The sequence below is a fragment of the Phodopus roborovskii genome, unplaced genomic scaffold (genome assembly GCF_943737965.1).
Source record: "Phodopus roborovskii unplaced genomic scaffold, PHOROB, whole genome shotgun sequence".
Lineage (NCBI taxonomy): Eukaryota > Metazoa > Chordata > Mammalia > Rodentia > Cricetidae > Phodopus > Phodopus roborovskii.
The window spans coordinates 31,490,956-31,516,985 of NW_026126469.1; positions in this window are offsets into that span (position 1 = coordinate 31,490,956).

The window sequence follows — 26,030 nt, forward strand, 5'->3', positions numbered from 1 at the left end:
TGATGGTATTATAGAGGTATATCACAAGACAGTGATAATACAGACTCAAGGATTTAAGTTCACAGACTCAAATGGAAGCAATTGTTCTGAATTCATCAGTACTGAGGACTGTATGTCAAGTTCATTTTGTTGAACAATCAAAAGGTATTCAGATGGCCTGTTTTGGCGTACTTTTCTTCCATCTTGCACCTCCTGTTTCCTCTGAGTCTGACTGGCAACTCTGCCTTTTTTTCTTCCCAGAGTCCTCTTTGTTTCCAGAAGTCCCACCTAACCTCTTCCTGCCTAGCTATTGACTATCCAGCTCTTTACTAAACCAATCAGAAGGTGCCTTGGCAGAGACACATCTTCACAGTGTAAACAAATATTTTTGCAACAATTCTGTGTCATTTTTAAAATGTGCACCGCATCTGTTGTGAAAAGCTGCCAGTGTTTTGTTTTGTTTTGTTTGAGACTGGGTTTCTCTGTATTGTTTTGGAGCCTGCCCTGGAACTAGCTCTGTAGACCAGGCTGGCCTCAAACTCACAGAGATCCACCTGCCTCTGCCTCCTGAGTGCTGGACTAAAGGTGTGCGCCACCAACATCCGGCTAGCTGCCAGTGTTTTAAAGCATCTGCTAAACTTCAATGTGCTTCTGTCCATCATCTCTGGCTGATAGTGAGATAGTTCAAGATACTAGTTGCAACTGAAAAATATACACCCAATGATTCAGGTGCCTAGTAACTGAAATAGAATTGCTTTTATGAGCCTCATTCTGAAACTCTTTCCTACTCGTCCTAGCCATGTCTTGCCCCTACACTTGTATAAGTTAGTCTCTTGTCTTAATTCTGCAGCACTGAAATGCACACCTGCTGTAAGGTTGATATACATTATTAAAGTAGGTATTAAAATAGAGCAGATGATAAGGAATGCAGCTTTTGTTTACCCTAAAGATATCAACATCCAAAATTTCCCTTATCAACTTCAAAGAGAAAAGACGTGTGTGTGTGTGTGTGTGTGTGTGTGTATAAAATATATATAATATATTATATATGTATATGGACAGATGGGATGTAGCTTGATTGGTAGATTTCTTACTTAGCATGTACAAAGCCCCGGGATCATAAAAACCAAGTGTGATGGCATACGCCTGAATTACTGGTAGTCAGAAGATTGAAGGAGGTGGACCCAAGTTACTAGGCACCTGAATCATCAGGTGTAAACTATATTTTTCAGTTGCAACTAGTATCTTGAACTTTTGCAACCTAGAGGAGGCAAGCCTAATTTACCTTCGATGAATTAATTAATTCATTTCCATTTATTCCTCAGGATGTAACCAGTGGAGTTAACTACTCTTTTTACTCCCCCTGAATGAAACTTAGGTTAAATAAAAATAGCTAAGGCCACTTGTAGACAGTAGGTTTTTTAAATTTAAATTTAATTTAATTTGTAGTTGCTTTGAGCAGTGTGTAGCAGGCTGTCCTGAAATTCACTGTATAATACTCATTGACCTTGAATTTTCAGCAGTTCCCCTGCCTTTGCCTACCAAATACTGGGATAACAGGCATGCGTCAACAAGCTAGGCTCTTAGGTAGTTTTGTTTAGATGTTTCTTGGTGTTGCCTTTTGGTGAGCATGTATATATGTGTGTGTGTGTTGGGGTGTGTATTCTCGTACACGTATATGTACGTTTGGAAGCCAGAGATTAACCTTAGGTATGTTCCTCAAGTGTCTTTCACTTTGTCTTTTTGAGACACTGTCTCTGATTGGAGCATACCTGACTAGGCTGGGCTGGCTGGCCAGCAGATCCATGGGTCCTCTTGTTTCTGCCTCTCAGCTCCAAGATTATAAGCATGAGCCATTGTGCTGGCTAGTTTTATGTCAACTTGACAGAAGTGAGAGTTATCAGAGGGGAGGGAGACACAAGTGAGAAAATGCTTTCTTAGAGACGATGCAGCCAGGTGGAAGTGTCACGTGCCTTTAATCCCAGCACTCCGGAGGCAGAGGCGGGCGGATCTCTGTGAGTTCGAGGCCAGCCTGGTCTACAAGAGCTAGTTCCAGGACAGGCTTCAAAGGCACAATAGAAACCTTGTCTCAACTAAAAACCAAAAACAACAACAACAAAGGATCCAGCGGTAAGGCATTTTCTTAATTAGTGATGATGTGGGATGACCCATCCCATTGTAGGTGGGACTCCTCCTGGTCCTAGGTTCTATAAGACAGCAGGATGAGCAAGCTGGTAAGTAAGCAGCACCCCTCTGTGGATTCTGCACCAGTTCCTGCCTCCAGGTTTCTGTCCTGACTTCCTTACATGGTGAATGAGGAAGCATGAGAAAATCAAACCCTTTCCTCCACAGGTTGCTCTGGTCATGGTGTTTCATCACAACAGCAGTAACCCTAACTAGAGAGTCACTATGCCCAGATTTTTAACCCAGGTATTGGGCACTGAATAGGTCCTTCTGTTTGCAAGCAAGCACCTTAATGCACATACTTTACTGACTTTTACATACTTAGTTTGATGTTTTTATTTACATTTCTGAAAAGACTGATGTTATCGAGTAATGCTTTGTGTACTCGCTGTCCGTGTGGCTCCTTTAGAGAAGTCTGCTGAGATGCTTCGGTCATTTTTAATTTGGGTATCTTGTATTCTTGTTACTACATTGTAAGTGTTTTCTTTCAAACAGAGTCTTGCTGGTAGGCCAGGCTGGACTCAGATTCAGTGAACCTCCTGCCTCCATCTTCTCAGTGCTGGGATGACTGGTGTGTGTGCAATCTTCAGATGCTCTGAATTTAAAGGTATAAAACATGTGTGAGTTACATGTTTGCTTTCATTTTTCCTCAAAATTTTATTATGAAAAAGTGCCCAGTGTTCCCCAAAGTTGAAGAATGGGGAAATTCCTACACTTGTCACCAAGAAGTACCCATAATGTTTGCTGTGACTGCTCTTATTGCTTTGCTTTGTTTTGTTTTGTTTTGTAATGGGTGTCGGGTCCCTTAGAACTGCAGACAGTTGTGAGCTGCCATGTGAATGCTAGGAATTGAACTCCATTCTCTGGAAGAGCAGTCAGTGCTCTTAACCACTGAGCCATCCCTCCAGCCCCCTAGTGTGAAGTTTTTGTAACTCCACTCAATGAGCAACCCTAAGAGCCAACAGCTTTTAAGATAGAGTTGAATCTATATTTTTATTACGTGATTATTTCCTACAACCAGTACATTCCATGTGTTGCATTTATGTCCACTTAACCCCCTTGAATTGAATCCAGGAATAAACCCTTGCCATGTGTCTTTACATTTCTTTTCTTTCCTTTCTTTCTTCCTTCCTTCCTTTCTTTCTTCCTCTCTTTATTTATTTTTTATTTTTATTTTTTTGGTTTTTCAAGACAGGGTTTCTCTGTGGTTTTGGAGGCTGTCCTGGAACTAGCTCTTGTAGACCAGGCTGGTCTCAAACTCACAGAGATCTTATTTTCTTTATTTCAATACAAGTTATCACTATGTATCTTACTCTGCTCTGAAATTCATTATGTAGCTAAGAGTGTCCTTGACTCATGATTCCCTGTCTAAACCTTCCAACTGCAGGATTATATGTGTGTGCCCATACTCAGTCTGACACTGGGTTCTTGAAGAGTCCAGATCAGATGACTAGTAAAATGTTCCCATGCTTTATGCCATCAAGAGTTCTCTACTTACTAGATTTTCTGTAAGTGTGAATTTAATTCTAAAGGCTTCATTTGATTTTGGATAAGCATTATAAATAAAATATAGTCCATAGGGGATTTTATTCTTTCATATTTTAATTCTATATAACATATACTATTGGATGATCATAAATGTAATCATTTGATTAACATAATTATTTCTCCATTTTCTTCACTTTCAATGAAAAACATAATGCACTGCTTCTTATGCAAACACCCAGGTATCATGACAATTCTAGAATATGTTAATGAATGCTTTTGTTTTCACTATTTCGCAGTGACTTACAGATTGAAGCGTTTTAATTATATGTTTTTTAAATGAGCTAATGGATTTCCACAAGGCTTCTTTTTGTATGCTGAGTTTTGGCTGAGTCACTCCTATCGGCTTCTCCCCCAGTTCTCTTTTTTAATTAATTAATTGTTTTTGGTTACACAGTTCTCTTGTGGCTTTGGAGGCTGTCCCAGTACTCTCTCTGTAGACCAGGCTGGCCTCAAACTCACAGAGATCCGCCTGCCTCTGCCTCCCAAGTGCTGGGATTAAAGGTGTGCACCTCTACTGCCTGGGTCCCCCAGTCCTCTTTTCCCCGCCTGTGTTCTATTGTTTCCTCTAATTGAAATTTTTCCTTCCATTGTAAGATTACCTGGATGCATATAGGTTTTTTGTTTTTTTTTTCCCCCATGCACCCTGTTGTTGGCAGAAGGCTTCTGCCAACAACACATTTCCCCAGCTCCTCTCCATGTTTGAACTTTTCTACCCCCAGCCTACATCCCTTCTATCTTCATTTTACCCTCTCTCTTAAGGCATCCACCTAAGCACTGTTTTCAACTTTTGAAAAGGCATTCCCAGATTATCTATCTCATCTCCAACTAATTTCATCTCCAACCATAGGCAATGGGAAAACTACTACAAAGTAGGAAAATAATTACTTCCTTTCTTTTCTTTCTAACTTTATACTTCAACAGTTAGGGGATGAACTTAAGGCTTTGCAAATGTCAGAAAAATTGAGTCCCAGGACCAGTGCCAGGCAAACCACTTAATCTATGATCTTTAAGGCTCACATTTAAATGAGTAGTCTGGACTCTAAACATTTATATTCTAATTGCTTGGTATTCTCCTACAGCAAATCCTTAGTGAGCAGCACACTGCTTGGCAAACAGTATGTTATCTGTGAATACTCATTAAGCCCTGTGTTCCTCCAGGCCCTTATTTCATGAGTCAGCACTAATAATATAGCTCAGAGTTCTTCTATAGTTAGCTAAGTCTTAAGTATCATGAGGCTTTGGCAATAGGTAAGCGAGGTAAAATTTGATGCCAAGCATGGTGATTCTTGCATAGTCACTTTTAAGTGGAAGGCACAGTATGCTGAAAATAAATCTGCCTTTAGTTCTTTTATGAAGGGAAAGAAAGGATCAAGTAAGCCCCACAGTGCTTTTCATGAGGATGGGAAGTGAATTCTTTTCCCCAGAACTTTCTTTTTTCTTAAATTATTTTAATGTTTGACTTCTCATGTAACTCAGTCTGGCCCTGAACTTCCTCTGCAGTTGAGGCTGGCTTTCAACTCCCGATCCTCCCATTGCCACCCTCAAGGTCTGGGACCAGGCCCAGCTAAGAGCATTTCTTGATTGACATTTCCTCCTGTTTAAGTATGAAATTACTTGGACTAAAAATCAAAAGAAATGTTTCTGAATATTTACTATGAAGTTAAAAAGTTGTGTTTATGTGTCTGTGTGTGTACATGTGGGTGCCCGAGGGGGCCTGGAGAGGGTGTTTCCTGGAGATGGACTTACAGGTGGTAAGAAGAGGATTCTGTTCTAGACAAGTTAAGTTGCTTGTTCCTTTTCTGGAAGAGCTGTGATGTCTATGACTTCCATAAAAACTTTCTCAGATTGTGATCAAGTAATTGTGTTTTCTTAGCAGAGGGTGGAGAAGATAGAAGAAGAGAACAGCCTTCGATCTTATCAATATTGGCGAAGACTATTGTGTCTTGGAGATACAAGCAGAATGTTTACCTTGCCCCTCCCCCTTTCCTAATGAGGGTTACAGAACAATGGAAAGAGGCATGGGGTCAGGTGAACTTGGGCTCAAAATCATGGTCCTTCTGCTAATGAGCTTTAAACCAGCAAATATCTATCTCCACACCTGTCTTTTCTTGTCCTCTTAGCTAAGATCAAGTGTAGGATCCATTTCCTCACCAAAAAGGCAGAAATACTTAAGCAGGGGCCCCTGCAGGAAGTTTCTTCTCAGCTGCTCCTCTCACACAGTGTGTGTGTGTGTGTGTGTGTGTGTGTGTGTGTGTGTGTGTGTGTAGGCATCCCCCTTTCTCCCAGTCACTTCACACCGGGACCCTGTCCCCTCACCATGTCTTTTGTGCCAAGTTGTAACTTTGTCCTCATTAAACAGTGAGAAACTTGTAAATCCAACACTTAATAGAGCAGAAGAGCTGCCTATCAAAGATTACGGTCTCAGGAAACGTCTGTGGAGCAGATGAATGGTCTATTTTGCGTGCTTGCACAGTACTGGAAACACAGAAGTCATGGAAATAATTTTCTTCTTGACTTCTTTACAAATTTATGTCCCCAGAGTTTTATTAAGACAAAGATTTATCTCTTTCCCCTGACCCTTTAACTGATAAAATGCAGGGTTAGGACTGTTGTCTGATCCATTCTACATAATTAGGTCTACTGCAATGTGTATAGTTCATAGAAAGTTAAGATTTATCAAACTTGTTGAGTAAAAGGATGAAAAATGTTCTGGACCTTTAACTACAGCTTGTGCATATACATCCAGAAAAAGCCAATTAATTGTTTGACCCTTCATTGATGTTTTTTGTAAACATCTAACTTGGCAGCCTCAGTTTAGGTGATCAAAGTGAGGTGGGGGAGACCATGTGGCCTTTGCTTCAGCTGCCTTACTTCACTGCATTACAAATGGTGTTAATGCTATGCTGCTGGATAAGGAATTTATAAAATCTATGTTTATCGGTTGGGGGGGGAAAACACTGGGTTTTTTCCCCTTTTCTCCTCGTTCCCTTTTTTTCCTTCTTGGGGGGGGGGGGGGTGCGTGGGGGGGGGGCGGGGGGGGGGGGGATCTTCTGGGGGGGCCGCGCTTTTTCTGAACTTTACACTAGCATATGTTTCATCTTTCTTTGAAAATGTTGATGTTAAACAATTTATAAGCAATCTAGTGTTTATCAGTTAAGACTTTTCATTGTGTGGGATGTGAAAGCAGAAAGAGCAAAATCCACTTTGGAATGCAGCAAGACCCACCAGCCCCCCCCGCCAAAAAAAAATTTCTAGCCTATCCATGTTAGGAAAAAAAAAAAAAACAAAAACACACAAACAACACCACACACCAAGGCTTCTGTGACCAGTTCCCATTCCTTCTGCCTCTAGGAGACCCCAGGGAGCAGAGTATCACAGATGTTCCATGGGACCTAGTCAACTCTGAGCATTGTGTTCAACCCAAATCTTTGCTAGTTGTCTTCGTAAAAAAGGCTAAAAAAACTTCCCCCACACCACCACTATATGGGCAAAAAAAAAAAAAAAACACCACCTCTGAGAGAGGGGGGGCCCCCCGGCTCAAAGGTAACACAGATAAACTTGTGACTTGGTCAGGATAGAGAGAGGAACTTGGGTATGAAAGGTCTATACAACTCAAGGCTGAAGAAATAGTTCAGCAGTTAAGAGCATTGGCTTCTCTTCCAAAGGTCCTGAGATGAATTTCAGCAACCACATGGTGGCTCACAACCATCCATAATGAGATCTGGTCCCCTCTTCTGGCTTGCAGGCATACATGCACACAGAACACTGAATACATAATAAATAAATCTTTAAAATTAAAAAAAAAGAAAGGTGTACACAACTCTAGGGTTGTTAGAAGCCTAAAATCTTGCTGGGTATAGTGGTACATTCTTATAGTCCCATTCTGCATCATAAACATCGGAAAGGAACTTTCTGTATGCCATTCATTTCTCCCAGGGTTTTGTTTGGTTTGATTTGTTTTTGTTTGTTTGTTTGTTTGTTTGTTTGTTTTCAAGAGACAAGATTAATGGGTGATTTCCAGTGCTACAGGCTGATACCAGGATGACAAGAAAAGTCAGAAGAGAGCCAAGCCCCAAATAGACTATTACCAAAGTTAGTTCCTACTTATCCTCACTCTGATGGCTGGGCTGATAAGAATCATGCAGGAACTGGGGAATGGGCAGGTGTATGAAAGCTAGTCAGCTCTACAGTGATCTGTATTCAAGCCAAATTTGGATACAGGTATCCTAAAGAGACTTAACTAGAGCCAGGAGAAATACTTTACATTTCATGAACTTGAGTGGAAGGATCATGAGTTCAAGTCCAGCCTGATTGTCTAGTCTTAAAAGAAAATCCTGTCTTACAAGAAAGTAAAATGGCTCAGTTGCTGAAGGTGCTTTTGGCTGAGCCTGAGGACAGGAATCCAGTACCCAGAAAACACATGGTAAAAAAAGAAAAGCAACTTCTGACAATTGCCCTTTGACCGCCACATGTGTGTCAAGGTACACTCATGCCCCACCCCCCAGAAATGTAATAAAAACTTTAGGAGAGAGACTTTAAGTTGAAGCAAAGGAATTTTATAACTTGTTCATTTTTTTTTGTTTATTCAGTTTGTATTTACTATAGGTCAGCTAGATACTGTACTAAATGCTAGAGCTAGGATGGTAGGCACAAAATAGACATAGATTCACCTAATGAATAAGGTGAGTATTAAATACACAATTACACAACAATCAAGAATACTAACAATGAGTCAAGGATGGCCTCACCATTCAGTAGGCAAATGTGTGAGTTGATGTATCCCTACACTTTTACATCAAACTCTGTCCCAGCAGCCCACTGTACAAACACACATTATGTGAATCCTTCTCTCCAAGCAGTTTTTCCCTACTTTCTTCCAATCATGTCATTTTTAGTAGATGTGTCTTCTCAATGGGATAAATGAATGATATTTCTTGTAGCCAGAGGCCTAGTCAGGGCCTAGTCATTCTCTAGGTGTTCAAGAGCTGAGAATGCATGAGAGAAGCCAATATCCTTCCATACCCATAATCCAATTGTGTATCACTAGAGAAGGGCTTCCTAAAAGAAGGCTACATTGGAAGTAGTCTCCTCTCTCTCCTTCCTTCCTTCCTTCCTTCTTTCCTTCCTCCTTTCTTTCCTTCTATTTTTCCTTCCTTCCTCCTCCTCTTCCTCCTCCTTTTTCTTCTTCAGAAATGTTCCCTCCCACTTTGTTGCCTTAGCTACCTGGAACTCACTATATAAACCAGGCTAGCCTTGAGCCACAAAGATCTGCTTGCCCCTGCCTCCTGAGTGCTAGCATTAAAGTCATGTGCCACCATGCCAGACTGAATGTGGATTCTGACTGAGAGTTGATTAGTCACCAAAGAGTCAAAGGCATTCCAGGGAAAGGCATAGGGATGTGAAATTATGACCTCCAATCCATGCTTACACAACTTGTATGACATATAGACAGAATATTTAAGGAAAGGAGCGTGGTTACAAAAGGTTGATAAGAAATAGACCTATACTTTGAAGTTACTTTTTTTTTTTGAAGTTACTTTTTTAAAATGTTTATTTATTTATTAAATAGGCAGGTTTTTGTTGTTGTTGTTTTGTTTTTTTCTGCCTGTGTGCATACCTGCAGGCTAGAAGGGCACCAGACCTCATTACAGATGGATGTGAGCCACTCTGTGGTTGCTGAGAATTAAACTCAGGACCTGGGAGAGCAGCCAGTGCGCTTAATCACTGAGCCATCTCTCCAGCCCCTTCAAGTTACTTTTACACTCATGTCATATAATACCCGCCCTCTCGAGATAAAAGCAATTGTTTACCTAGGGCATAACTGAAGAAAGCCCAACCTAGCGTGGTGATAACTTGGAAAAGCTACATCTCTGGAGTACCTTTCACAATGTGCAGGTAGCTTAGCTCTTGGAAATTTCCCCTCCAGAAATGGTTTACACAAGTTTGAAGAGGGGCCCAGTGAACATTTTTTCTTTCTTTCTTTCTTTCTTTGTTTTTTTTTTGTTGTTGTTTTTGTTTTTTGTTTTTTGTTTTTTTTTTCTCAAGACAGGGTTTCTCTGTATTGTTTTGTGCCTGTCCTGGAACTCACTCACCAGGCTGGCCTCGGACTCACAGAGATCTGCCTGCCTCTGCCTCCCGAGTGCTGAGACTGTCCAGCTTCCGGGTGAGCATTTTTACTTCCATTTACTTCCTGAGTCTTTTGGAGCTTCCTTTCAGGAGGGAAGGCTTCAATTTGGATGATTTATCTATACAGTCTATGTGTATTATAAGGCCCTCCATTCTCTTCTTTTTGATGTCTTGTCCATCCACTCTTTCAAAAAATATTTATTGATTATGTGTTAAACAACATTCTTGGAGCTGACATCAAAATAATACCTTGAGAAACATGAGCTCCCTGATTTGTTGTTACATCAAAAGGGAAGGAATAAAATGAGTGCATGGCTCATCCAACCTAGTGTGGGCTGCTGCTGGGAAGCATGGTTCTGGAGCTCAAGAGTGTTCCCTCCATCCCTCCCTCCCTGCCTCCCTCCCTTCCTCCCTGCCTTCCTCCCTCCCTCCCTGCCTCCCTCCTTGCCTCCCTGCCTTCCTCCCTCCCTCTCTGCTTTCCCTCCTTCCCTCTCTCCCTTACTTCTTACCTTTTTTTTTTTTTTTTTTTTTTTTTTTTTGAGCTAGAGCCTTACTATATAGCTCAGGCTGGCTTCAACTTGCCATTATTGCCCCCTGGCCTCCTAAGTTCTGGAATCATGGATCTGTGCTACCATGTCTGGCCTAAACTAACATTTTTGACCTCTAGCCTTTGGCGACTCATACAATGGATGGAGAAATAGATGCTGAAAGTCCCTTGAAAGAAGGTGCTGTTGGGAATGCAATTGGTGGCAGTCTCTCGCTGCCATCTTTTTAGGATTTTGGTGGTGTCACACCTTTGAAGGTGCTTGCTCCCCTGGCTTGCTCCTGCATGATGACTGATAGGAGGAGATAGCTCCAGGAACTGAAAATTGACTCAATATTAATGACTTCACTGACACCATCTATTGGGGAAAAAATTGGAGAAGTCACAGACTCATCCCAGTGAGGTACTGAAAACCTTCAATTATAATACAAACAGGATGTTAGACATGTGATCTGAGTACTAGGTTACTGTCTATGTGAGATCTAGGCTAGATCCCCAGAACTACAAATTAACCAATGAGTAATGTCAGCATTATGTTGAAAGAAAATGTTCTGGGAAAGCCTCATTATTGTCAAGGAAAAACAAGAATGTACACAGACACTATTATTTTTAATTTAACACTTGTATTCTCTGACAGTTTCATATTCTCTATAATACATCTTGATATCTATTACCTCACTCTCTCTCTTCCGTCCCTCTTACCTCTGTCAGCTTCAAGTCCCTGAAATTGCTTTCCTACATTCATGTCTTACTGTTTTGTTTTGTGAACTGCTGATTTTAACCAGGACCAACCACACAGCAGTGGGTGAGGAGCTATCCATTGGAGGCTTGTACACTCTCCAGTGGGCACACAACAGTAGATAATGGCACTCTTCCTTCAGCATCCATCAGTAATTCCCCAGCTGACAGTTGACTTGCTCAGTCTTATGCAGGTAAAGTGAAGACAATCACAGGTCCTGTGAGTTCATGATGTTAATGGCTACATCTTGCCCAGGAAAAAAATAGCATTTTGTAGCCCTTCTTTCTATCATCCACCTCTTACATTCTTTCTGTCTCTCCTTTCACAATGCTCCCTGAGCCTTATAGGAAGTAGAATAAATATCCTGTTTAGGGCTAAGCACCCCGGTAGTCACTTTTTCTCAATACCTTGAGCAGCTGTGAATCTGCACTTAGGGTCATTCACTGCAAAAGGAGTCTTCTCTGATCGAGGCTGAAAGTATCATTTGTTATGAGTTTGAATACAATATCCTGAAGGAAGTTTGATTCCGTGTCAGTTCAGCACAACAACAGTAGTAAGTTCCCCACTAGGGCCTGTGGTGTTCCCAGGCATGGACTTTTGAACAGGTTTATAGAATCGGGTATGAACTCCCTCAAGTGAAGCAAGCCTAAAATCCCATCACAGAGCAGCTGGTTACACCCACACTGGCCATGCCACTATTGCACTAGTAAACATGTCTTGCCTGGCACACTGGCGTTGGAGTTCACAATGTTCATAGATTTATAAGCCCGCTGATGACTTTTCTTTCCTTACAGTCTGCAAGGCATAACTTGGCCCTGTGTATTCTTGATAGCAACAAGGAAGTTGCCAGTTCAGTTTTAGCTTCATTTTTGTTTGTTTGTTTGCATGCTTGCTTGTTTGTTTTTGTTTTGCTTTTTTTTTTCTTCTGGAAACAAGGGTACATAGCTAGGTGATGGAGTTGTGCCCTCTAGTTCTGGTGGGCCACCAAGATCAGTGGCAAGAGTTTTCACCTGCTGAGCCACCAGGCCCTAGTCCATAAATTTGCATTTGAATTTCTGTACTCTGTATCTCCCCCCCACCCCCATTTTGTACCAGGGCTTGTTCTCATACTCACAATCCTCATCTTAGCCTTCTCAGTGTCGGAATTACAGGTGTGTGGCTCCATCCCTGGGTTCCTTTGACCTTATCTTGTGGTTGTATTACATATGTATAACGCTCACTGTCACAGTAAGCACATCATTTAGTTCAGCTTTTCTCTCCCAGAGTTGCCATTTAATAAAGATATTTCAGTATAGAAGCTTACGAAGAAGGTGAGCGATGCCCAAGAGCTCCTTTGAGAGTTACAGGAAGCAAAACATACCCAAGGGGGGGCGCTACAGACTCCTCAAGGGAGAGTCCTTTCAGGGGTTTTCTTGATGCAGGAGATGCCATCTGACAAAGCTCTTTTGTCACAAAATGGTAAGAATTTGCTGATGGCTGTTTTCATTATTGGCAATGAAGCTATTCTGAAGCAAAGAACACATGCCTGAATGTCGTGGGACTCTGGTGACATGAGCTGTGTTATGCTAGGGATGAAAAATTTGAGAGTAACAAAAGTGTGAGGACAGGAAGTGTGCTGCCTGGGTAGACAAAGTGGCAGTCTTTGGGACATGGAGGCCAATGTTTGCAGCATTCACTCTTTTTATAGAAAGACTTATTTTGGACAAGAAGAGGCATTCCAAGTATCTACTTGGTATTCTGCGGAAGTAAAACATCTTGCCAGAGAGTTAAGCAGACCATGAAGCTCTCTCTAGGGAAGCAAAGTGGCTAAGAAAGCACAGAAATAATTTAATGTTTATAAAGACTGGACTGAAATAACTATAGTATATCAAAAGCAAAGAACTGCTGAGGAAATTGGCATATTTTAATTTGGCTTCCACTATATTTTACATGCTCTGGGCATACTGTAATGTATGGGCTTGTATGTACAGCTTAAATGTATAATTAATATATTTGAAGCCAGCCCTATCCACACGATTAAAATTTATCATGCCATTAGTTCTCAAACAGACACTTAAAAAAAAAAACAAGTTAGAGTCCATGCAGCAAATTAGATCACTGATGAGCTCTGAATAAGGAACCATCATTTATCTCCATAGGATTTTATCAGGGACATTTTAATTGCCATGGCAGGTGAAAGTCTCCATTCAGTATGTTGGCCAAATATCTTTGTTAATAAAATGACTTCTCCCCAGCACTGTTGGTTTAAAGGATAACCTGTTCTATTGAAGATGAACTGAAAGTCTTTATTTTACACTTGCTATCTAGCCTCACCATGAATACCAAGCAAATGCACAAGGAAGTCAAGCAACCATCCTTCTATGAAGGGAAGGACAGCCTCTTCCTCGAAAGTAGAAAGCCAAGGGAAGAAATTCCCTGCCAGTGGTCCATAAGTAAAGCTTCATGGCCTGATCTGGGGGAGGGGGAAAAATGGCTCAGTGGGTGAAGTGCCTGACTTCAGTTGAGATTATGGGAATCTGTATGAAAGCCAGATGCAGAGGGCACATCTTTAATCCCAGCACCCCTAAAGTGAGATGGGAGATGGAGATAGATGAATTCCTCCACGCATTTATAGGCTAGCTTGCCTAGGGTATGTAGTATAATGATAAACAAGATAGACCCTCTGCAGCCCCTCCCACCCCCACACACAAAGACTTAAAAAAGAAGACCTAGGTTCAAACTGCTGATGAATAAGTGAATGTGCCATGCTTACTAGATATTTTATTTTTCTGGTCTTATAAGTAATGTCCATGTCTAAATACTCAAAATTACAGAAATGTACAATGTGAAGCCACCATCCAATAACCCTTTGTCTAGCAGACAACTGCTATTAACAGTTCGGCATAGTATATTATTCCAGAATTTCCCGCAGAAAGTCTCATCCCCACCCCCTTCCTTCTTAGAATTGTGAGTTTGATGCCAACCATGTCTGATTTCATCTTCCTCTGCCTGCTGTATTTTAACAAAATTTCCATCCCTGCCGTTCCAATCACTCACTGTGTTGGAATGACATATTATGCAAATGTAGCCAAAAGTCTCAGATCTGGGGCCTGAGGACAGATTTTGTGCCGATGCATCTGTGCCTGAGAACAGATTTTAGATTTATGCTCAAGGAGGGATGGCATGCCAGCTGGTTCAAGGCTTAGCCAGCTCAGCCCACGTGCAGTGAGGATGCTTCTGGTGGCTTGTGCCCGCCAGCCGGTGCAGGGGCACGTGTTGACTGCAGCCCTGAGTGGCAGGCTGAGTAGCTATCTCACATCTTCACATTGGGTTCAGTGGATTAAGCAAGGGCTCTTACTTAAATTTTGCCCCTGTCAAAATGATTACTGAGCTTATTCCATCTTGGGTTGTATGTCTCCAAGCTTCTAATGAATGAGTTTTATGGCTTAGTGTTTGACCACTAATTCAGTGGACATAAGAGAGAGGCTTTAGGACACATCTTAGAAAGAAATCTTTATTCAATGTGATAGGTCACTCGGAGTAAATATCCAACATGTATCACAAGGCTGAAATTAACAGCCTAGATGCTGTGCTCTATTTAGTGGATTTTAAAATGTCAGATTTACTAATGCCTAATAAAAAATTCCGTAGATATTAAAATAGCAATTCTGAGATGTTCTGGGTTAGGGTGCATAAGAAGCTGTTAAATAACTTATTAAACTGGGTCACAAAAGAAAAGGTAAAAAGAGAACAGGGAGATGTAGCTCAGTGATAGATAGCTTGCCTAGTAGGCATGAGACTCAAGATCACACTCACACACACACTCACTCAAACACACACACATTCACTCACTCTCTCTCTCTCTTCCTGAAATAGCCAGGACCAAACAGTGTTTTATAATACTAGATGACACCTAATAATGACAGTATATGACATTGCTGAGCTGTGTGGCAGACATCATTTTTAGTGTTTTTTTTTTCTGAAAAATAAATTATTATCAGAGGTTTTAATCCTTAGAATTATATGAAAGACTTATTTATTTTAGTTTCATTTTATGTTTAATGGATACACATAATTATACATATTTCTGGGATACAGTGTTATGTTTTAGTATACTCCTGCACTGTGTAACAACCAGTACAATTACCATATGTACCACCTCACACTTCCGGTTTGTATGTGGAGAGAGCATTCAAACCCTTTCTTCTGGGGCCACTGAGGTACAGCGCTTGTTTGTTTGTTTGTTTAAGCACAGATGGTCTTTATTGGGCTCACACCAGGAGTCCGTTGGTCTTGAGGACCTCTGTGAACTTGCTTAGTTTTTTTCTCCACATTCTTTTCTGCTTGTTTCTGCAGCCTCAAGAGCTTCTGATAGTGGAGCTTAGCCTTTTCCTTCCGTTTCTCCTCCAGCTTGGCTGTTACTGCTTGGTATTTCCACCCGATCTCATGAGCCAGACACTCCAGGTAGGAAAACTTTCTGGTAGTCTGAACAACCTTGAGGGTGGCAGGGACCACCACCATCGGTTTTTCCTTGTCGTAGGGCGGAGGGATCACATCCAACGAGGCGTTGCAGGGCAACCTGGCCTTACTGAGTCTGGGGCAGCATGCCTCGCACAATGTGCCAAATAATGTGGCTCAGGGCTCAGAAGTGGTAGGGGCCTCGAAGAGGGGTTGTGGTTCATCCCAGAAGATGGCCTCGGCCATCCAGCACTAGAACCTGTCCCTCTGCCACCTTGGCAGCTGCCTGGGAAAGCGAATCACAGCGTTTGTAACACAGCAGGATGAGCTGGAATGATCCCTGGAACCAGCTGCTGAAGGAGTGAACCGACAACACATGAGCATTGTCCGCTGACCTCCGTTTATCAGCCATGACAAGCATATTCTCACACTCACACCCCTGCACATTATATGCATACCAATAAAAAATTTAAAAACCCAAACTAAGGACTAGAGAGATATTCCCGAAGAGCACATTCTGCCCTTACAGAGGACCAGAGTTCAACTCCCAGGACAGCAGCCCCCAGCCTCTTGTAGCTGCAGCTTCAGGAGAATTTGATGCCTCTGGCCTCTGCAGACACTGCGGTCCATGTGCACATACACAGCCTATACTCACACGATAAACACAATTTAAAAACAATAAAAGAAATATGGGGAAAAACAACTCAAAAACCTTCTCTTCTATTTTTAAAAAATAATTATTTATGCATTATTTTAGGCATGATAGTTCTGTTTGCATGTATGCCTACATGCTAGAAGAGGGCATTATATCCCATTGCAGATGATTGCCAGCCACTGTGTGGTTGCTGGGAATTGAACTCAGGGCCTTTGGAAGAGCAGCCAGTGCTTTCAACCACTGAGTCATCTCTGCAGCCCCCTCTCTTCTGCTTTGAGGTACACAGTACATTACTGTCAGCTGTAGTTATTCACTGTGCTGAATGTGTTCCTTGTGTCTAATGATAAAGTTGTTCCTGTAGATGAAGTTTTCTAACTCCTCCATCCCTCTCCCTTCCTCAACCAGTGCTCTGCTTCATAGATGAGGAAATGGGTCATTGTCCAAAAGTCACATGGCTGTAAAATGGGATTGGAGGTTCAGATTCAGAACCCCGTCCTAATCACTTTGGCAATGTCTGGACTGTCAAACAGTAGGCAAAGCCACTGTATAGCAAGCTGGTGTCTGGCAGCTGAGTTAAGGCAGTTTGACCAGATCTTTAGTTCTTTTTATATGGTTTCCTGCCAATATCTATGATTCCTTAAAGCATGAGGAATGTGTTCCAAGTGTCCCAAGAGGCATGAGTGAAAGTAATGACCTAAATATACATGTTCTGGAATTGCCAGAGTGGATTGGCCATCATGTCCTGAGAACCAGCCCATCCATGTTCCAGAGGAGTGTAGCGAACACCGCCCCCCCCCCATCTCCCAATGGATGAATAGCAAAGAAATGTTGACCATTTTATTTTAGTGAGCTTTTACAATGTTCTAAGTTTGACACATTTCTCATTCTAAATAAATACTTTCTTTCACATCTGACTTGGTGTATCATTTCTCCAATAATGAGCCCCCAGATTATATATGGTTAAAGTCCCTAAAACCCCAGACCTGACCTAATATGGAATGTTGACACTATGTTACATTATAGAGGCAGACTCCGTGGCTTAAGCTCAGAAAATTATTTTCATGTTTTTTAAAATTTGAATAGAATTTGCAAGCTAAGAGATACTCAGCAGTGAAAACCTTTACTGCTAAATGCTGGTCCGAGTAAACAGTTAAATATTAGGGGGCTGGAGAGATGGCTCAGAGGTTAAGAGCACTGTTTGCTCTTCCAGAGGTCCTGAGTTTAATTCCCAGCAACCATACTGTGGCTCACAGTCATCTATAGTGGGATCTGATGCCCTCTTCTGGCATAAAGGTATACGTGCAGATAGAGCACTCTTACATAAGTAAATATATATATATTAAAGAGTTAAATGTTAAAAAATAAAGTAAAAAGCATTGGTGGCAACGCCTTTAGTCCCAACACTTGGGAGGCAGAGGCAGGCAGATCTCTGTGAGTTCGAGGCCAGCCTGGTCTACAAGAGCTGGTTCCAGGATAGCTTCCAACGCCACAGAGAAAACTTGTCTCAAAAAAAAAAAAAAAAAAAAAAAAAAAAAAAAAGTAAAATAAACGCAAATCCAGCTATGTTAGCAATAAGCATACCTTGCATGTTTAAAAGTAATTTTTTTTGGAGAAAGAGAAAGGAAGGAAATGATAAAGAAGAGGAAGAAGAGAGGGAATGGGAGAGGATGATACAGAGAAATTGGGTGAATGGATGTAATTTGCTTTTCTAAGTATAGAGCACCCAAGGGATTTACTAAAACAAATTAGAAATATCTGGACAGTCAAGATTTCTTCACTACTTGGTGAGGAGAAATGATGGAGACTAAAATCTTTTTTTTTTTTTTTTTTTGTTTTTTTGTTTTGTTTTGTTTTGTTTTGTTTTTGAAACAGAGTTTCTCTGTGTAGCCCGGGCCCTGGCTGCCCTAACATTTGCTTTGTAGACTTGGCTGGTCTTGAACCCAGAGATCTATGTACCTCTGCTTCCCAAATGCTGGGATTAAAAGTGTATGGCCCCATGCCTTGCTTAGAAAGGAATCTTTTAGGACAGGGGAAATTTTCTCATTCTGTAAATGAGAACTATATTGTATTCAGGTGACAACAGAGAAAGGGAGCTATACTGTCCAGAAGCATTCTAGATGGGTTGTAATATTGAAGTTGAGTACATACAAGAGAATATTAGAAATCACTTTCTAACCGTGTGGTTCATTGTGGTGTCATAAAAGAAATTTGGTCAACTACATCATGAAGTGTCTAATTTTTTTAAAGAATAATTTTATTATGAATTTTATAATTCATATAATATTTTTAAAATTAAAATATTTCTTCTTACTACTTATTTCTCTATGTGCCTATGTGCATGTATGTGGAGGTGACCAGGGAGAGCAGAATTGGAGTTACGGTGGTTGGTAGCCACCTATGTAGGTGCTGCGTCTTCTGTAAGAGTAGAATGGGCTCTTACCATTGAACCCTCTCCCCAGCCCTCTACAATGTTCTTTGAGCTTATTCACTCTCCAATGCCCTTCTTTGCTTCCCTCATCCCCACTGATTCCCTTCTTCTTCCAAGCCCTTCCTCCTTTCATATCTTCTGCTATTTGTTTCTGTTATTAAGTGAAACCATTAGGCTTACTTAGAGGACCATGAGTGATGGATTATCTGCAGGATGATGGGAAACTTACCAGTGGCTATAATACCGAAGAAAATGTACCCCCTCTCACACTAAAGAAAATGTCTCCTTCCCTCTGCATGTATTAACTACCAATAAATTATTTGGGAAACACAGGCTGTCATGAGCCTCTCTCCCATCCAAGACAGAATGTCATAAACTTGAGTAGTCCACTGGACTCCAATCTGTGAAGTTAACACCAATGAGGACTAACTTCAGGTCGCTGATAGACATTTAGGAGTAGGAATGATTAAACATTTTGGCTAAGGAAGATCAAGAGAAGAAAGCTGATGAGCTCTCTGTGTGAAAAGGTGGCAGGGTAGCAATTTGCAAATCAGCCCACAAGTATTTCCAGGGCTTCTGCCAGTTTTCAGTGTTTAATGGAGAAGGTAATTGGGAGATATAAATTACCTACAGGCATTTATCTATTTAGATAGCATGATCACTTCTGGCACAAAAGCCAGAACATACATAGTCTTAGTTAAGAAGGGAAGGCTGGATACCGTCCTTTGTTGAGTCCAAATGACGACAAACGATGAATTATGACAGCCTAGCAAAGACACAGCAGGAATTGAGCACTACTCCCGAGATTTTACATAGTACTCTGAACATCAAATAAAAAACATACTTTGAGCAGAGGAGACTACAAAAGTATTTTCCAGTTGTTAATTCATTAATAAACTAGCATATGACCTTATCAAGAGGAGACCAAGGCAAGGAAAATACAGGATGCCCAGGCACCAAGTGACTCCTTCCATTTTCAGAGATTGCTGATTGATAGTTTGTGGCCAGGAAGTCAGAGAAAGCCAGTGGGGCCTTCATAGCCCCATGCTCTGTCTCACGACATCTGCAGATTTCAAAGTCAAGGCCACGAACTGTTCTGACCAAAGGGGAAACCTAGCCAGTAGTATTCATCCATTATTGTCTGTTGGATTGCACCTTCAAGTATGGCTACTATGTTAGTGTTTTCTGGTCCTAACATAGATCATTTCTGACATACCTCAGGGCTGTATAAATGGATGGCTTGGAGGCACTGACAATAGTAATACACTGTGTTCATCTTTGGGTCTGAGAGGGTATGCCTCCTGGTGGGTTTTCAACCTAGCTACCATTCTAGTATTTATTATAAAATTTGGCTCAGTATCAAGATGTGTGGAGACAGATCCTCTAAGATCCTCTAAGTGGGACTGTAATAATGTTACTCAGAAAAGGTCAAAGCAGGGTGAGAGGACTTCAAGTATCAGAGGCCCCCCCTTGGCATTTAGTGCTGGTGATACAGTTTTATCATCTTGTTTAAAGCTGAAGAGATGAGGGAAAAAATCCAGGGGTTCCTGCCAATGGGATTTCAGCATATTGCGCTAGCATGGATCAAAGTACTCTTGCATGGAGAGCTGTACAAGGCAATATGCCAAGTGGCATAGTATTCCTTTTTTTCCTTAAAAGTTGTTTGCTATTACGAAGTAGTAAACACATGCTGTACAAAATTAACATAGGCAGGCAAAAAGTAAAACATTTTTTTCTTTTACTATGTGATGCCCCATGGCAATCCTTTCATGTCCATTCTTTCAGAATTTTCTCTGTGCAAGAAGACGCAGGTGTCACAGACATGCTACACATGGTGTATGTAACACGTAGCAATTCATATTTTAATTTCCTTTCATTTCTATATAGAACTAATTTTATACTTACAGAAAAGCTACAAAGAGAAAAAGAGCACAAAATGACACTCATGTGCCCTTTTCCAAGATCTGGTTATCACATTTGCCCCCATATCCATGACCATTTATACTATCCCTCTAGTTAGAATTTTCCTCCCTTGAACTATTTGTAGTTTAAGGCAGCAGGTAAGCTGCATGCGTGGTGGTCTTTCCTTAAGTACTTTTTTAAAAAAATATCTTTTAATTTTTTTTATTTCATATTTTACGTATCGATCCAAGTTCCTTCTCCCTCTCTCCCTCTCTCCCTCCCTCCCATGCCCCCCCAACACTCTCCCATCCCCCCCCACTCCATAGGGAGGGTGATGCCTTCCAGGAGCGATCAACAAAATCTGTCAAGTCATTTGGAATAGGGACTGGACCCTCCCTCCTGCCTCTAGATTAAGGGAGTATCCCTCCATGGGGAATGTGCTCCCAAAGTCCTTTTGTGCACTGGGATATATCCTGGTTCCACTGTCAAAGGTCCCTTAGAGTTCCCAGGCCTTCTAACTGAGACCCATGTTCAAGGGTCTGAGTCAGTCCAATGCTGGATTCCCAGCTATCAATCTGTTCAGGTCAGCTGTCTCTGTGGGTTTCTGTAGCCTGGCCTTGTCCTCCTTCTCTGCATCTGGATTCCAGTTCGGCTCAGTATTTAGCTGTGGGTGTCTGCTTCTGTTTCCATCAGCTACTAGATGAGGGCTCCCTTAAGTACTTTTGAGGACAATGCTTTCTTGGTAGGTGGCTTGGAATCCTGGAAGAGGAAAGGTACTTTAAAAGTTAGACCTAGAAGTACAGGTCTACATACCAAACTACTAGGGAGTTCTAAGGCAGAGAATGGGATGTTCAAGGCCTTTCTGGTCTACAGAGTGAGTTCGAGGCTAGCATGGGAAACTTAGTGAAACCTTGCATCACTGTATCCAGCAGGGGAGTCATGCCCAGGCTGGCTGTGTACCTGGTGACCATTCAAAGCAGGAAGCATCTGAATTAAATGTGCACTAGTTTTGGACCTTACTGTCTATAATCTAATTCAGTCACCTGTTCTTTACTTGCTACCTTACCTGGGACTGGATACTATAAACATGGATGTTTAAAGATCAGGATGTGGATTCGGAGACATGGCTCTGTGGTTAAGAACATTTGCTGCTCTTGCAGAGCACCTGGATTCAGTTACCAAAACCCACACTGGGATTGGCTGTCACTTCAGATCCAGGGTGATCTGACCTTTTCTGGACTTCAAGAGCATCGGGCACACACATAGTACGCACACATGCACGCAGGCACTCAAGCACATAAAATGAAAATAAATAAATCTTTAAGAAGAAAAAAAATTTCAATTTCCCTTCTTAAAAATGGAATAACTTGCTAGGCGTTGGTGGCACATGCCTTTAATTAATCCCAGCACTTGGGAGGCAGAGGCAGGTGGATCTCTGAATTCGAGTCCAGCCTGGTTTATAGTGCAAGTTCCAGGACAGGCTCCAAAGCAATACAGTGAAACTCTGTCTCGAAAAAAAAAAAAAAAATTCCCCCTCCCAAAAGGAATAAATTATCTTCCCAGCTCCAGAATGTTTATCTAGAAAAGCTTCCTTAGTAAGAGGAAAGAGGCAGAGGAGATGACTGAGATGACTCAGAGGTTAAGAGCACTTGTTGCTCTTGCAGACGCCTGGGTTCAGCTCCCAGCATTCCCATGGTAGCTCACAACTGTCTGTGATTGTAGTTACAGGGGATCTGACTCCCTCTTCTGGCCTCCAGAAGAACTGCACTCATGTGGTGCCCACATGTAAATGTAGGCAAGATACACTAAAACTAACTTAGAAATAAAAATAAAAGAAAGAAAGAAGAAGGGTATTATCTTTGGCAGTGAAGGAAAGAATAAAGAGAAGGAAACAAAAAACAAAAGAAGTAGGTTAGAAAATGAGAAGAATATACATTTTTAAGTTTTGCCACATCGCCTTTTATAATCTGACCATACATCTGACCATATTCTGACTTACAAGTTGGTTGCACAAAAATAAGCATTTCTGAAACCAGATGGAAATGGCTTTTGACTGCATGTACTTCTGCCAGCAATCAGAAGTCTCAAAGGAAAGCAAGCTCAGGTTCCTCAGTGTCGGAAAAGAAGGCTGAAGTAAGACAGCCTGTCAATGAAAGCCTCTCAGTAAATCAGAACTAAAGCTAGAAATTACTGTTTCATGTTCCAACTTCCAGTGTTAATTTACACCCTTCTGCTTCTAATGAGTGTTGAGTATTTGGGAAAAAAATATATGCATGCATACACACATATATAACGTGTGTATTATATATGTATTATATAATACATCACATATATATTGTACAACATAATTTATATCATATATATATACTCTGCATATATTACACATGCAATATATATTATACATAACACACATATTACATATGGAGAGGCTCTGCTGGCTCACAGTGCTGGGTGTGCATGACTGTCCTGCCTTCCTGATCTTGCTGGTCAGGTGGAAATGAAGAAGCCCCACCAGATCATATTTTCACTCCCCAGGGACAAGGCCATGTCTGTTCAACCTCAGTGACTCGGGAAATGAAAATTTTCTTTGAGCTGAGAAAAGATTGCAGAGCTCATCAGCAGTGGGAATTAGGCTTAACCCGGTGAAGAGCAAGTCAAGTCAATCAGTTAATTATATGATGTTTTGGGGGTGGGGCATCATTATGCAGTCCAGCTTGGTTTTGAGGTCAGGGGGATCCTTCAGACTCAGCCTCCCAATGATGGGACTTCAAGAGAGAGAGACAGAGGGAGAGAAGTAGAAAAGTGCAAAGTAGAAGCAGGCTGGTCTGGAGAAAGTAGCCTTATCACCATGCTGCCAGCAGCATCTTAGAGATTGTACTCCACCTGTCCAGGCTTATGCCTAGAGTCTGTCACTCCTGGAACCCCCAGCACAGCTTGCTTCTCCAGGAAATCTCAGAGCAGCTTGTTATCTGTATTTTGTTTTGTTCTTTTTTCATAGACAGATTCCAAATAAAGATACAGATTCTTCTTCAAAGCTTGATTTATTTTTATTATTGTTCCTGGATGTGCATCATGTGCACAGGTGGGGGGCAGCATGTGCGTGCCATGGTGTGTGCAAAAGGCTAGATTTTCATCTTCCATCATGTGGGCTACTGTGATAGAACTTGTGTAGTCAGGCATGGTGGCAAGCATGTTTACCACTGAGCCATCTCACCCACATGGGGATAGGGACTCTTTAAAAGTTTGGTAGAGTCTGAGGTTTTCTTCAGTGCAGAGGAAGTTTGGCTCATGTTTGAGCTGCCTTGTGTGACCTCAATCTGGTCGAGCCCTCATAAGCTTTGTAACTTAGAAAAGGTGTTTGATTAGTGCCTCTTCCAGTGCATGGACTCCCTTCTGATTCACTCCTGCTTTCAATCCCTTTGGCTTTATCTCCTGTTCTCCCCTCCTTTCCCCTTCTCTGTTCCAGCTACTTGGACCACTATCCGCTTCTCAGACACGGGGGGGGGGCAACGTTCCCCCCTTACACAGTGCGGCCATGCTTCCTTTGTGTGAGTTTTACTTGAGGTTTCATATGTGATGGCTGTGTCTTTGAGGTCTTTTCTCATCTTTTTGGTAAGGCCTATCTAGCACAAGTCATAGGACATTCTAATATTTCTTTATAATACATCCAACACCTCAGAATACATCCAACACCTCAATCTTGGGTTAATTTTTTCTCCTTGTCACTTAGCACTTTCTAGCCCAGAATATGTATTGTTACTTGGTCGTTTTCTCGTGTCATTAAAGTATGACAATGGGATATTTTCTGTTTTTGTTTTCTGCACTTTTTTTTTCTAGAATATGGATAAGTGGATGACATTCATAGAGATTTATTAAGTCTACAAGGAATGAATGGAGCTGGCCTTTGAGGAGAGAATGTGAGACCCTGTAATTTAAAGAATTCAATAATGTCAGCTCAATAAATTCCTCAGCCCTCATCCATTATAACTGAACAGGATCAGAAAACCCTTGCACAAAAACAAAACAAAACAAAACAAAAAACCAATTAAAGGGACAAGTACTGCTTGATCACACTAGGGCCTAACTTGGGAGACGTACATCAGACAAAAGGAAAAGATCATTTCCTGGAATTGGCAAAAGAAAAAGATAATCTGTAAGAGTCTGAGGGAAAAGACCCATAGGAAATAAAGGGGCCAACAGGGCAGTTCATGTTTAAACAACACAGTGCCCATGCTGATGTGTGACATGGGCCTAAATGGCTGATGCTGGACATGGGAGTGGTCTATGACTCAGCAAAAAATTGCAGACATGATGTCCATGGAACCCCAAATTAAGTAGCAATGTAAGCTGTTGTGTAGCAGGCCACCTGTATGAGTTTTGTAAGAGTATAGCCTTGATGCCAGATGTCTTTACCTTCACCAGTTTGCCCTGGAGTGTCAGTCTGTAGGCATGTGTATCTACATGTCTGTTCATTTACATGAGTGTCTTTGCCTGCCTGTGTGCCCATTTGTGTTGGTGTGTCCCTGGGTACCTTCTGGAATTTTCCAGCCAAGTAGACTTCATCCACAGTAAGCAAAGCACATCCTATCTACTCAGGGAGCTGAACAATCTCTTTAAGCTTTCATCTTCCCTCAGCCCTCAACCTTCCCTGATGTTGTAGCTTGGGTCCCATAAGACCCCTGGATTAGATTCCTATTTCTTCCCTTTCCTAATTAACAGAATGATGAACATGGCGTCAGTTTATTACTATCCCCAAGACCTTCTTGTGTAATAGATATTTGGTCCAGCTGTACTGGCTGAACCTCATGTTCTTTCTTACAAACTTCAGTCTCTGGACCACAGACCAAGCGAGCTTGATGTGTTCACTACATGCTCCTTGAATTACACAGGTTCATTAGCTATTTCCTGAAGCAAAAGGGAAAGTTTAAATAAATGGAGTGGACTCACTCTGAGTGTGTGGAGTGGTTCTTCACATGTCTTGTGGGGGGGCTTGCAGTCTGGCATGTGAAGAAGAATCAATAGTTTACCCTCGAGATGCCACTTCAGAATTGAACTGTTCTGGGAGCTGGTGAGACACATTTTAAAAAGAAAGTGGGGTTTCTGAATTCATCTTCCAAACTTACTCCTGTGACAGGAGTGACTTATGCAGGTCTCAAGGGTCTCAAGATAGCTAATAGCACAGCCGAAGTAGAGTCTGCCTTCTGACTCATTTCTCTTATAGACCCTGCTTGAGCTGGGTGCTGTGACCATCCACTGCAGTTGGAGCCCTGAGCTCCACCTTCCCTATCCATTAGGAGGCCAAGTATGTTCAGTATACCTTAAAACCATCCCCTAACCGTTGACGCCGCTTCAGCCGCACGGGCTCTGTCTTCCAACGATACCTCAGGGTTCACCTGCATCCTAGCAACAGTTTTCCAAATCATTTCCTATTATTTCTCTTTTTTTACAAAAAAGGTTTGTTTCCTTTACTTGTTTTTACTCATGTGTC